This window comes from Cajanus cajan, chromosome 8, assembly GCF_000230855.2.
Source record: "Cajanus cajan strain Asha chromosome 8, NIPB_CcT2T_4, whole genome shotgun sequence".
Classification (NCBI taxonomy): Eukaryota; Viridiplantae; Streptophyta; class Magnoliopsida; order Fabales; family Fabaceae; genus Cajanus; species Cajanus cajan.
In genome coordinates, this window is record NC_138524.1 from 31,120,476 (window position 1) to 31,134,847 (window position 14,372).

Sequence of the window (14,372 nt, forward strand, 5' to 3'; positions counted from 1 at the left end):
TAATAATAAACCCACATCATTTTTATGTGGAAGTGTGTGTGACAACTTGGAGCACCTTCCCTTGGCCTTGACAAGTGCCATCATGGGTAAAAAGAAATCTTTTAAAATAAAAGAAGCTCGGCGGGAAACCCAAAAAGGGGGCTGCGCAAAAATAAGAGCAAAAGACCCGCTAGGAATCCCACAAAAGGGTGACCTAGGCAAAAGTTAGGGTTGCAAAAATGAATAAAAACAAAAGTCCGCTAAAACGCCACAAAAGGGTGTTTTAGGGAAAAATAAGGACAATCAAAAAACAAAAGAAATCCATGATGGTACCATGAACCGAATTCAAAAAGAAAGGTTCAAGAGAAGCTATCCAAGTTGTTAAAATCACAACGTCAATAAACAAGATTTTATTAACTTCATAAGTGTTTAATCAAACAAGCCTAAACACATAAGCCTACCTTGGCCAACCATTCTTACAAAAACCATTTTTTGAAAAATAAATCCCCTCTAAAACACAAACTTCAGAACAAAAATATCTTTCCTTTCTTTTCTCTCTTGTCCCAAACGATTTTAGAATAATCTAGCGGAAGCATGGAGAAATAAATTATCACTGAAAATGGATCTAATCTGAATAATAAAATGGTGGAAGAACTGTGCCAAGAATTCAAGATCCAACACCGCAACTCTTCCCCATATCGGCCGAAGATGAATGGGGCAGTCAAGGCAACCAATAAGAACATCAAGAAAATAGTGCAAAAGATGGTTGTCTCATTTAAAGACTAGCACGAGATGTTACCCTTCGCTCTCCATGGTTATAGGACTTCTGTACGCACATCTACAGGAGCTACTCCATTTCCCTCGTCTATGGGATGGAGGCAGTTCTACCCGTCGAAGTCGAAATACCTTCTCTAAGGGTAATCATGGAAGCAAAACTTTCCGAGGCAGAGTGGGTTCAAAGCCGATATGATCAATTGAACCTTATCGAAGAAAAACGGCTGGATGCCATATGCCATGGTCAAGCCTATCAGAGAAAGATCAAAAAGGCTTTTGACGAGAAAGTCCATCCTCAAGTCTACCACGAGGGAGAGCTGGTAATGAAGAAGCTGTTACCAGCTCAAAAGGACAAAATCGGAAAGTAGGCCCCGAATTACGAAGGACCATACGTGGTGAAGCGAGCCTTCTCAGGAGGAGCATTGATCCTCACAGACATGGATGGAGAAGAACTTCGATACCCAGTCAACGCTGACGTGGTAAAGAAGTGCTACGCTTGAAGACGTTGCTTGCATAAGCCCGCTAGGATGAAAACCCGAAAAGGGCGTCCTAGGCAAAAGTTAGGGCAAAATAAAAAGCCCGCCAGTACAAGGGTACTAGGCAAAACAAAGGCAAATTTATCCCCACTAGGATACGTCCTAGTCAAAAATTAGGGGCAAAAGAATAAGATGCAAAAACAAAGCAAGCAACGATCACTTGAATCGAAAACCGAAAGGCGGATCAAGTGATTATCTTCTAGAAGCAAGCGTCTTGCAGCATCTACACTCCTGGCTCAGACATCTCACCCGAAGCGACTAGGGGAACGTAAAGAGCAACAATTACAGATATAATTGTTAAACCCAATGTATATAGCTTACCCTGGCCAGCCATTCTTCAGAAATTCCTTCTGTATATCTTTCCGTAAAAACACTTGTGAATATCAATAAAATATCTATTCATTTCTCTTCTCTCTTGACCATGTAATTATGCCTCTAAATTGGTATTTCATAAAAATTGTACGAAATTCCTTTAATAATCGGTCAATAAAGAAAATTGGAGGGGTTCCTATAAAATCCGTAATCTCCTGTGAAAAAGGCTCACAAAAATCTTCCCTCACGTCGACGACAGAAATTCCTCCAAGAAAAGGAGGATAGGGAAAGCCATTCATTTTTCTAAAAACATTAACAAAATAATTAAACTTGCATTTTATGCATCACACACACATTAGTTGCACATTCAAAGACCTTATCATGAGGCAATCGCATAAAATAGAAAAATAGAAAAATTGTTTGTGTATGACAGCAGTCAACAGAAAAGCCAAAATCAACGAAAAAAGGCAAAAATACAGAAAAAGTCAAAATTCGACAAAAAAGGCAAAGATTCCGCATCATACAGAATAACTGAGCCTGGAGAGGCTTGCCGAAATAATACTCGTACAGAATAACTGAGCCTGGAGAGGCTTGCCGAAATAATACTCCCACAGAATAACTGAGCCTGGAGAGGCTTGCCGAAATAATACTCCCACAGAATAATTGAGCCTGGAGAGGCTTGCCGAAATAATACTCCCTCATCACACAAAATAATTGAGCCTGGAGAGGCTTGCCGAAATAATACTCTCTCAGAATAACCAAGCCTGGAGAGGCTTGCCGAAATAATACTCATACAAAATAACTGAGCCTGGAGAGGCTCGTCGAAATAATACTCTCCAAAATAATTGAGCCTGGAGAGGCTCGCCGAAATAATACTCCCCAGAGATATCTCAGCTTCCACTCACGGGCCAAATTCCCCAGTGAAAGCTATCAAAGCAAGATCAGTAAGATCCCCCAATGGAAGCAATGATCATCCAAACGAAATATCCGAGTCAAAGGACTTTGACTTCCTCAGTGGAAGATAGCTTTCCAACTCGAGCGACGAGTGAAGCTAAGCCTGAAGAGGCTTTCTAAATAATACTCTGGGATACATAAAGTCCTCAAATCCCCATTCGCCTACTCAGAGGCATTCTTTCAGAGAAAATCCAAAAAAAAAGATCAATACCCATTCCCCAAGCGGAATTTGGTATTCAACCACATACTGAACATCAAAGAAGATCTGCCTAACAGAAGAGGCTAATCAAAATCAATGACAAAATCCCCCAGTGGATAACAGCCTACGCAGAGGCAACAAAATTGAAAAAAATCAAAAGAGTCACCCGAATAAGGATAACCGGGATACTCCACCACCGTCGAAAGGACGTCAGCCAATCATAAGGCATCGCTCACCTCAGGAAGAGCATCTTTGCGTCTGCATCCCCACGGAATCAGAATTTCCCAGTGGGCACCAACTACGCAATGGAAAGTTGGGACACAAGAACCTATGAGTAACTGCACATCCCCTAGACGGATCCCTGCGTTATCCAGCCCACAGCGGCATCAAAATCAAAAACAACCGTCGAAGCAGCATTGTGGACTGTGGAGACAAACTTATCTCAAAACCCTGGAGAGGGCAAACTCAGCTGCCCATGTTGAGAGGCAAAACCCTGGAGAGGGCAAACTCAGCTGCCCATGTTGAGAGGCAAAACCCTGGAGAGGGCAAGACTCACGCTAGCCTGGAGAGGCGACGACTAATACTCACCCTGGAGAGGGCAAGACTCACGCTAGCCTGGAGAGGCGACGACTAATACTCACCCTGGAGAGGGCAAGACTCACGCTAGCCTGGAGAGGCGACGACTAATACTCACCCTGGAGAGGGCAAGACTCACGCTAGCCTGGAGAGGCGACGACTAATACTCACCCTGGAGAGGGCAAGACTCACGCTAGCCTGGAGAGGCGACGACTAATACTCACCCTGGAGAGGGCAAGACTCACGCTAGCCTGGAGAGGCGACGACTAATACTCACCCTGGAGAGGGCAAGACTCACGCTAGCCTGGAGAGGCGACGACTAATACTCACCCTGGAGAGGGCAAGACTCACGCTAGCCTGGAGAGGCGACGACTAATACTCACCCTGGAGAGGGCAAGACTCACGCTAGCCTGGAGAGGCGACGACTAATACTCACCCTGGAGAGGGCAAGACTCACGCTAGCCTGGAGAGGCGACGACTAATACTCACCCTGGAGAGGGCAAGACTCACGCTAGCCTGGAGAGGCGACGACTAATACTCACCCTGGAGAGGGCAAGACTCACGCTAGCCTGGAGAGGCGACGACTAATACTCAACCTGGAGAGGCTACTCAACAATTTTCCACCGGAAGACACTACAAGTCAGAAGGATGGCCTATTCCCCGGACAGTTGGGTCAACTCCTTTACTTGTCAACCGGTACACCAAAAAACCGTTTGACTAAGTAAAGGGGGGGCAGCTGTAGACCCCTAAAATTGTCCGGGTCGGAAATAAGACTCGAAGACTCTCAAAGATCAAAGGAAAGTCAGCCAGAAGGACTCCCAGAAGACCATAGGATGACTATCTGTAGGTTTAGAGGTCTTAGAGTAGCCAAAAATAAGAAAGTGGGAGGTTTGGAGCTCAATACGGCCTCCTTGGAGTTCAGTACGGCCGTACTGCACATTTTGTACTACAATACGGCCGTACTGAAACCAATACGGCCGTATTGAAGTTTCTGTATTTCAATACGGCCGTACTGAATTCAATACGGCCGTATTGAAGTACAAAAACTCAATACGGGCCGTATTGAACCCAGGGGCCGTACTGCGCCTCATCCCTATAAATAGGACGTCATTTGGACGTCATTCCACACTTTTTCCAGCTATTCTGGACCCCCTGGCTGAGTATTCTTGGGTTTTTGAGCAGTGCTCTGCCCTAGAAATCTCTCTGAAAGCCAATCCGACGAAGTTCTTGAATCATAAGCCATTTGCTTGAGATTCGAACGAGTCGAAGGGAAATCTATTTGATTTCCATAGTAAAAATTTTATTTTAGGGAAAGGAGAAAGCGAGCGTGTAGTGGGAAGGAGCGCCAAAAAGCCTCCTAGTTCTTTTAAATATATAAAAGCACGCTTCAAGAGGTTTTCTTCCAAAACTCGTCTTTTATTGCTTTCTTTATCGCTTTCTGATTGTTGCATTGCATGTTTAAAGCTTTCATCATGTAGATATTTCACTTAATATCGTTCTAATAAATAGGGGTAATTTAATAATTTTAAGCTATTATTCATGAAATAATCTGTCATAGGGAACCCGAAAGGGGCGTTGTGGGGTGCTAACACCTTCCCCGCACGTAACCGACTCCCTTACCCAACTCTGGTTGTAATGGCCTAAGTTGATTTGCGAAATCAATTGCCTTAACTCTTTTTCCAATGTTTTGAGTAAAACATTGGTGGCGACTCCAAGAACCCTTTTTGCGAAAACTACTAATCCATGGAGGGTCCCGCTTGGGATTAACATGGATTGGTGAATCATTTAATAAAATTGTTAGTTCGATAAGGTCTCAGTTTGAGAATAAGTCGTTCTAACAATCCATCATTTTTCAAACTCTTAAAAAGAGTCCGACCATCGTCGCGAATGCCAAGGTCCGTTTCGGCGGGTGGCGACATTCATGACTAGTTTAATCTTTCATTTAATGCTTGGAATCTTGCATTAAATGTTGCTTCCTGTTCATAGACATTGCATGAATTCTTCTTGCCTTGTTAGCAGCTATGTCTGAATTTAGCAAAGACCTAGGAACCTTTTTGTCCTTTTTTGGTCACGTAGCTGTGGAGTGTTGTCCTTATCTTAAAACGTGATGTACTTTCTCTGACACATGCATGCTTTTACTTTTGCGCTTGATTTTCGCTTTCTTTTCTTCTTCTATTTCTTGCGCATTCATTTGAGAGCTTTTGTGTGCTCGTAGACAATGCCTTAATTTGTCCTTTGAGACCTGATTCCTCAAATGCTTGCATGGCAGTCTTCGTCTGCATCTGTTAATCATGTGCATCTCAATCTTGACCTTCATCTTAGTCTGATCATTATGATAGATGGACAGACTTTGTTTCTATCTGGAATACTTTTTAGTCTGTGTTGTCCTTCATCTGATATGTTATTGACTTTCTTCTGATCTTTGACCAACCTTAGTCTAAGTCTTTATGTTGCGCTTTAGGTTGTGCTTGACATACTTTTGTCTTGTTCTTGATACCAATTGAAGTTAACGAAAAAAACACATAGAAGGAGGGGTTGAATATGTGTGTGTGTGAACAAAGGAATTTTGAAATCTTTTCATTTAAGGCTCTCTTTCGTCCAGTAAAATAATGTTAATGAATGCTGAACAGAGACTACCCAGGATTGGTTTAACAAAATCATTTTGTGTCTGGCTGTTTCATCGTCTGCTAAGAGAAAAATACTTCATAAATGAAAACTGTTCCTTTAGGATAATTAGTTGAGCAAATATAGTTTTCTTCTGAAGATAGCTTTACTTGACGATAAGCATTGGACAAAGTTTTCAATATATAAAATCAATCAAATAAAGTGCGTCTAAAACATTTAAGCCATAGAGTAAATTTTTATATTGGTTCACATAAACTAAGCTACGTACAATCTCCTTCAAATAAAGGGTTCCACTAGATAAACAATTAAGTACAAGTATTGTTTGTTCGACCTCTTCAGGATCACAGTGAGTATTATACACCACCCAGGTCACGACCACTCCTGGTCCCAAGTATTCTCAACCACTTCTGGCTCGTCAGCTTCACTCACAGACGCTAGTACTCTTAAATCACTTCTGGTTGCGCAAGTATTCTCAACCACTCCTGGTTCATCAACCTCCCTTGCTGATGCTAGTATTCTTTGCTCAATCACTTCTAGCTCTCAGTGAGTATTATCTGTTAGAAAAGAATGGCTCAATCCAAGAGGGAGGTGAATTGGATTCTATGACACTTAAAAATTTTCAAAGTTCTAAGGATCTTTATTTCAACTTAAACTTTTCTAATATGAATTCTCAAAGAAGTTCCTTAAAAGACTTGCCAATGGGAATGAGTCCTATATGCTTTCTTGATTAATCTTGATTAAGTTCAATGTTAAGAACAACTAATATGCAATACTTTGATTCAATTTAAAGCAATGTTATGCATACAAACATATTAATCAAGATCATTCACTTTAACACTCAACCAAGATTTTGCTCAATGTAAACGATAAGAGTGAGAGAGAAGAATGCACAAGTATTTTATCCTGGTTCAGGAACCCCACATGTGACCTACATCCAGTCCTCAATCATAACCTGATCAAGATTTGTTCCACTATCTCAATGAAGAAGTTTTACAAGCATACCACCCATGCATATACTCCTACATTCAAGATAACACACTTTCTTGCCCCCAAGAAAGCACTTCTTGTAGAAATCCACTACAAGAATTCCTTACCACTTGAGACACCTACTCAAGATTTCCCTTACAATTTACACAAAAGAATTAAAGAAACGAATTCACCTGGAAACTGAACAAATTAGACTGTGAATTCCAAAAGCAAATCTTAATCTTCCTTTCCCAAGAATGTAGTGATGATGATGATCTTTTTCAAAGCATTTCACAAAATGTTTTTCTTCTTGGTTTCACAAAGAAAACACTCCAAGAAGGTCACAAAGACTTCACAATATAGTTTTTCTCTCGTTGTTTCTCAATTCATTCTCTGTTCTGTAGTTTCAAAGTGTGAAAGCTATTTATAAAAATTTCAGAACCAGATAATCGATTATTTTAAAGGATAATCGATTATTTTGCTCTTCATGATTTCTAAAAATCACCCAAGAACAGAATAATTTATTATTTTGCAGGATAATCGATTATTCTAGAGAATGCTTCCTAGAATAATCGATTATTTTTCAGATAATCGATTATTACAGCAAGGCTCTTTTCACCTGTTGCTGGAATAATCGATTATACTTAATGATAATCGATTATTTTGAGTTAGTTTTCAAAAACTCAATTTTATACTTCAAAAATCTTTTCACGTATTTTAAATCATCATCATACTCACTCTTAGTCAATTTAGATTAAAATTAACTCATGCACAAAGCATGCACATGCAAAATATGCTAATCAAAACAACATAACTCATAAGAACTTATAAACTACTCCTATTACACATCATGATATTCATATCTTCTTCTTGACTTAGTTTCTGTCCTTGGTCAGCTTCAACTTTCAGAATCCACCCTTTGTTATCATCAAAACTCTCATGATGTCTCATACTTCAGAGCTTAGTTGTTTCACTACTCCATGAATCTCAACATTATCGACCAACTCATCGCTCGCCAGCTTCACTCACTAGCGCTAGTATTCTTTAATCAGCCACTTCTAGCTCCCAATGAGTATTCTCGACAACCTCTTGGCCCATTGACTTCACTCATCAACACTAGTATTCTTTACTCAACCACTTCTGGCTCGTAGTGAGTATTCTTTGACAAGCCTCTCCAGGCTTTACAAGTATTCTTTCCCTAGCCTCTTCAGGCTTTACATATGATGACTAAACAGATTTGGTTTGAGTGTTTGGGCTACTCTCATAGAGAGGGTACATAGGTTTCTACACTCACTAAGGCATGCAACCTTAGTCTTTACAACGATTGGGTGTTTGGTTTACTATCACAAAAAGGATACATAAATTGGTACACTCACTAAGGTTTTGTCCCTAAGATGCACATGCTTGGAACTCTTTAGTCTACAGAGATGAATATCCTATGATACATTTGACTCTACATGCTTTATCTCTGGTTTCATTATCATTGGATGGATATCACTCTTTTTCTTGCTTGAACCATTTCGAGCCAAATAGCTAGCATCTCCAAGTTCGATGTTGTGACCTATATATAGTCTTGTGAAATCTGCCCATTGCAAGTGTCCATTAAAGCGGATATAGTCATTCATGACTAGTTTAATCTTTCATTTAATGGTTGGAATCTTACATTAAATGTTGCTTCCTGTTCATAGACATTGTGTTAATTCTTCTTGCCTTGTTAGTAGCTGTGTCTGAATTTAGCAGAGACCTAGGAACTTTTTTGTCCTTATCTTAAAAAGTGATGTACTTTCTCTGACACATGCATGCTTTTACTTCTGCCCTTGATTTTCTCTTTCTTTTCTTCTTCTATTTCTTGGGCATTCATTTGAGAGCTTTTGTGTGGTTGTAGACGATGCCTTGATTTGTTCTTTGAGACCCGATTCCTTAAATGCTTTTGTGGCACTCTTCGTCTGCATCTGTTAATCTTGTGCATCTCAATCTTGGCCTTTATCTTGTCTGATCGTTATGATAGATGCACAGACTTTGTTTCTGTTTAGAATACTTTTTAGTCTGTGTTGTCCTTCATCTGATATGTTGTTGACTTTCTTCTAATCTTTGACCAACCTTCGTCTGAGTCTTTATGTTGGATTTTAGGTTGTGCTTGACATACTTTTGTCTTGTTCTTGATTTGTCCTTGTTGGATACTTATGTTGGCCTTTCGTCTGACTTCAGATCATGCTTAGTCTCAATGCTTGATCAATTTTCTTCTAATGCTTGAAGTTTTTACCCTTTATCTTGGTTTTGGCGTAGGGAGTGGTACATGCTCTATTCTTCATCTTGTCTGTACTTATGTTTTCTTGAAACACTAACGCACTTGTTAGAAATAACAACAATGATTATATTTGTCTCATTCAAAATCTTGCTGGAAATTACTTCGTCTGACTGAACAACGCATGTGTGTTAAGTCAGACGAAGCAATTCCCAGCGAGGTTTTGAACATGACAAATATAATACATATTGTTATGACTAACCTATGTGTCAGTGTTTCAGATAAATATAAGAAACAGGAAAAACTAAAGCATGAAGCAAGGATCAAACAAACCAAGCCAAATGATAAATGAAACATGAGATGTGCGGCAGACGATAACGAACATTAGACGAAGATATGTCAATGACAACCTAGAGCGCAACATAAGAAATTAGACGAAAGGCAAATACAAATATCAAACAAGACAAAAGTTAGCTTAGCACCAAATAAACAACTGATGAAGCTCAATGGTAAACTACACAAAGGTCAACAAATCAAGTATCAGTCATTGGATAACACAAGACGAAGAAATATTCCAGACAGAATAAAAGTCATCCATTTTCACAACTGATCAGACGAGATGAAAAAGTCTAACTCTTAGACGAAGACTCAGATTCCAGACGCAAACGAAGAATGTTGAAAAGTGTTTGAAGTCCACTATTCACAATGAGGAAGATCATATATCGTCTCCATTTATAAGAAAAGCACACGGAGTTATCAAAATATGAAAGGAAAGAAGGAGAATAAAAGAGCACGAATTCACAAGTCAAAGCTGTGAGTGTCAAAAGTAAGTACACCAACTTTTCAGAAAAAGACAACACCTCTACAACTACACTAACAGAAAGAGAAAAGAAATACCTAGGTCATGATTGAAGTCAGACACAAAAACAAATAAACTACTGAAGAATACTTCGCGAATCACAGATTTAGCAAGCAAACATTTAATGCAAGATCAAACGCATTAAATGAAAAAGATCTGTGTAGCCATGAACGAACGATTATCTGCACCAACGGGAAGCTCCGCCTCAACGGACACATTCAAATTCAAACAACGGGCAGATTTATCACAACACTATAAATATGAAGACCCGACAAGAGAAGAAAGAGAGAAGGGAAGCAACAAACAATAAGCAAAAGAAAGCGTCAAACCAAAACTACATCTCTTCTTGTTCGGATTTGAATATCAATGTAAAACTAAGATAGTTTATCTTAGTGAGTGTAGAAACTAACCCATCCTCTCTGCGAGAGTTATATACACACTCTAAAACACATATCCTTGTAAAACTAAGGTTGAAAACCTTAGCGAGTGCAGAAACCATACTATCCTTTCTATGAGAGTTGCAACCACACTCAAAACATCCATTGTCACAACAAGAAAAATGCTGATTTTCGACGGAAATTTTTGACGGAAACAAGTAAATTTTCAACGAATTTAAATCCATCAAAAAAAGTGGCATCGGAAAAAAAAAATCCGTCGAAAATAATTTAATCTGTCAGAAATTTCCAATGAAAAATTCTGTCGAAAAATTCTGTCAGAAATTTCTGACAGAAATATTCGTCAGAAAATTCTGTCAAAAATTTTTGACGGAAAATTCTATCAGAAATTTCTGACAGAAATATCCATCAAAAATTTCTGTCGAAATTTTCTGTCGGAAATTATAATTTTTTTTTAATTTTAATAAATTTATGAATATAACAACCCTCATATTTGGCCTCTCAAGGGTTCTATTTCACGACATTTCACTGTTTAGCATGTTTTATCCTTACTTGCGCAATTTCTGGGAAACTTCCCAAAAGGTCACCCATCCCTGTACTATTCCAGGTCAAACATGTTTAACTGTGAAGTTCTAATGAGTAAGCTACCGAAATGTATATGTATGTTGTCAGTATAACTTGTAAAAATTAATTCATTTAAGTCATCTTCAAATATACAATCTCATACTTGTACTATAATAATAATATATAATAATTTTATATTACGAATAATAATAATAATAATAATATATTTAATTATTCTTTATTTATATGTACTTACTTTTATAATTAACATCTACTTATTTCTCTGAAATCCTTACTACCCCAACACATATATAAATAATTCTTGTAAATAAACTAAAGAATAAAATATTCAATGTTGGTAAAAGGGTTCACATAAAACCTTCAAAAATAACCAAAATAATTAAAAATGAAATTTAGAAAGTAAAACTTGAGAGTTTACAAATTGCTTTCAAAAGAGAAGGTATAACTCTAAATACATATACAAATTTAGCCTAGAATTCTCTACCCCAATGTCACAATATCAGAGCACACCCACAACTCAATGGTTGACATTCTAGATGTCACTCATAGCCGGATCTTCCTCACCTAAAACATCCACAAGTTATACAGTGAGAAAAGAAAACATCTATATGTAAAGCACACACAAACACACCACAACATAATCTCTTCATAACTCATTACATAATGAAATATTTACAAACATCTATATATATATATATATCATAATTTATCAATCATTCATCATCTTCACCTTTCAATTACATCAATCCATCACAATCCACACAAATCTTACAATTAACACTATGCCAAGGCCACGCCACAACTGACATAAGTGATACGGGTTAATTGCCTCACTCATCCCACACCACGCCAGGGTCACGCCCTCCCTGTAGCATCACTTACCCAGGGGCCGTGCCATCCCTAGTCATTGATGTGAGGAACCATAATCACATCATAATCCACACAATCTCTTGCAATTAACCCTATGCCAGGGCTACCATATTTGACATAAGTGATACGTGTTAATTGCCTTACTCATCTCACACCATGCCAAGGTCACGCCCTCCCTGTAGCATCACTTACCCAGGAGTCGTGCCATCCCTAGTCATTAGTGTGAGGAACCACAATCATAATCATATTCACATTCATCAGATCTCATCTTATAGCTCAATTCCATATCACATACACAATTCCATATCACATACACAACAGATAAGTCCAACAAAATAAGGGTTTACACACCCCTCAAGCAATTCACATCTAGATCATCAATTCTTATCAATCAATACAATAATAACATTCATAAATTAATATAATAATCAATGGAATTATCAATTTAATATAATTTTAACACAAACAGTAAAACCCCCAATTGTTCCAAAACCTAGCTCACAAGAACTTTTCTACAGTTTCGTTCTCCCTCTTAGATCATCATTCTTACAAATTAAATATATATTTCTAATCCTCAACACATATAGAATCTAATGGGATCATCAATTTCTCAAACAGAAATAATCCAATTTTTCCAAAACCTAACTTACAGGCACTTTTCTATAATTTCGTTTTCTCTCTTCGAGAGCATCATTTTTACAAATAAAATATATTCATAGTCCTAAATATATACAGAATCACATAAGACAAATAATTCTCCAAACAGAAATAATTATAAAATTACTCATAATCCTACGGGCTCTTCCTCTACCCAATTCGCTCATGTAACTCTACATATAAATACTCCCCTTTTCCCCCGTACCTTGATATGTAGAAGCTGAACCTACACAAGATCTGGTTGGTCTCCCTCGTTGGGTTCCCCTCGGTGTGAAGTAGAAAGTAGAGGGAAAGAAGAGAGAGTAGAAGAAAAGAAATCAGAAAATGAGAGGTGTGCTTTTTGGGAGTGGCAGAGCACTCTATTTATAGGCATCAGGCTTCGTCGGAACAGCCCGTTCCAAATCCGGAACGGCCCGTTCTGGACCCTTAACTCACGACTAAAAACCACATCCAGAACGGCCCATTCTCAGACCAGAACGGCCCGTTCTGGGGTGCATTTAATACTCACAACGGTCATATTTTGGAACGGCCCGTTCTCAACTCTCGAACGGCCCATTCTCAATTTGGGAATGCCCCGTTCCAATTTGGGAACGACCCGTTCCAATTTGGGAACGACCCGTTCCCATCTAAAATTTGTAGCTGATTTTTGTATTTTGGAACGGCCCGTTCCAGTTTGGGAACGGCCCGTTCTGGGATACAAAATCTCTCTCATTTTAGTCATTTGGAACGGCCCGTTCCGATTTGGAAACGGCCCGTTCTGGGCTACTAAAACACCCCTGCGAATTACTAAATTACCCATATTGAGCTTCTGGACCCTCGTACATTCTATGAAAATTGGGTTGTTACAATTTCTATTTAAAATTATAATTTAAATTATTTAATTTTATAATTTATAATGATACTATAATTTATAAAATTATAAATATTTATTTATTACATACTTATAAATTAAATTTTAACATTTTAAATAAATTATTAATTAATTTAATATATTTATTTACCTTAAATCAAACATATAAAATTCAAAAAATGTATTTATCGTCGTTTTATTTTCTAATTATCAACCATTATTAAAATACTAACTTAAAATCTTATCTAATTATATCATAATATTCTCATATCAAATTTAAAACCAAATATTACTTATACAAAAATATTAAAATCATATAGTAAATTGTCAATAAGATTTTAGTTAAATAATTTAAAATAATTAATGTTTCAATTATATTGTTAATTAGCAAATAATTTATTTCAAAGCTAATTAATTTTTTTATATTAATAATTAGTCAAATTTAATAACTTTTAATTTAACAATTAATTGGATCGATGAAATTCAACACTCACCATGAGTTATTGAGCGGAATAACTTTACCAAGAGTTATTTTGTAAGTTATCTTAAATCAAACATATAAAATTAAAAAAATGTATTTATCCTTGTTTTATTTTTTAATTATCAACCATTAATAAAATACTAACTTATAATCCTATCTAATTATATCATAATATTTTTATTTCAAATTTAAAACCAGTTCTTACATTTTCGACAAATATAAATTTGTCTGAAATATTCCATCAATAATATAGTTTTTCCTATAGAATTTTTCTCATCGAAAATATAAATTTTTTGACAGATTTAATTTTTTTTTATAAGAAATCATCTTCGATTAATATAACATTTTGTATATATGATTTAAGAGTAAATAATTTTCAATTTAACGATTGGATTTACAAAATTCACATTTAATATAAAGTTATTGAGCAGTGTAATACTTAGTAAAAGTCACATTTAATATATATATATATATATATATATATATATATATATATATATATGAGGGGG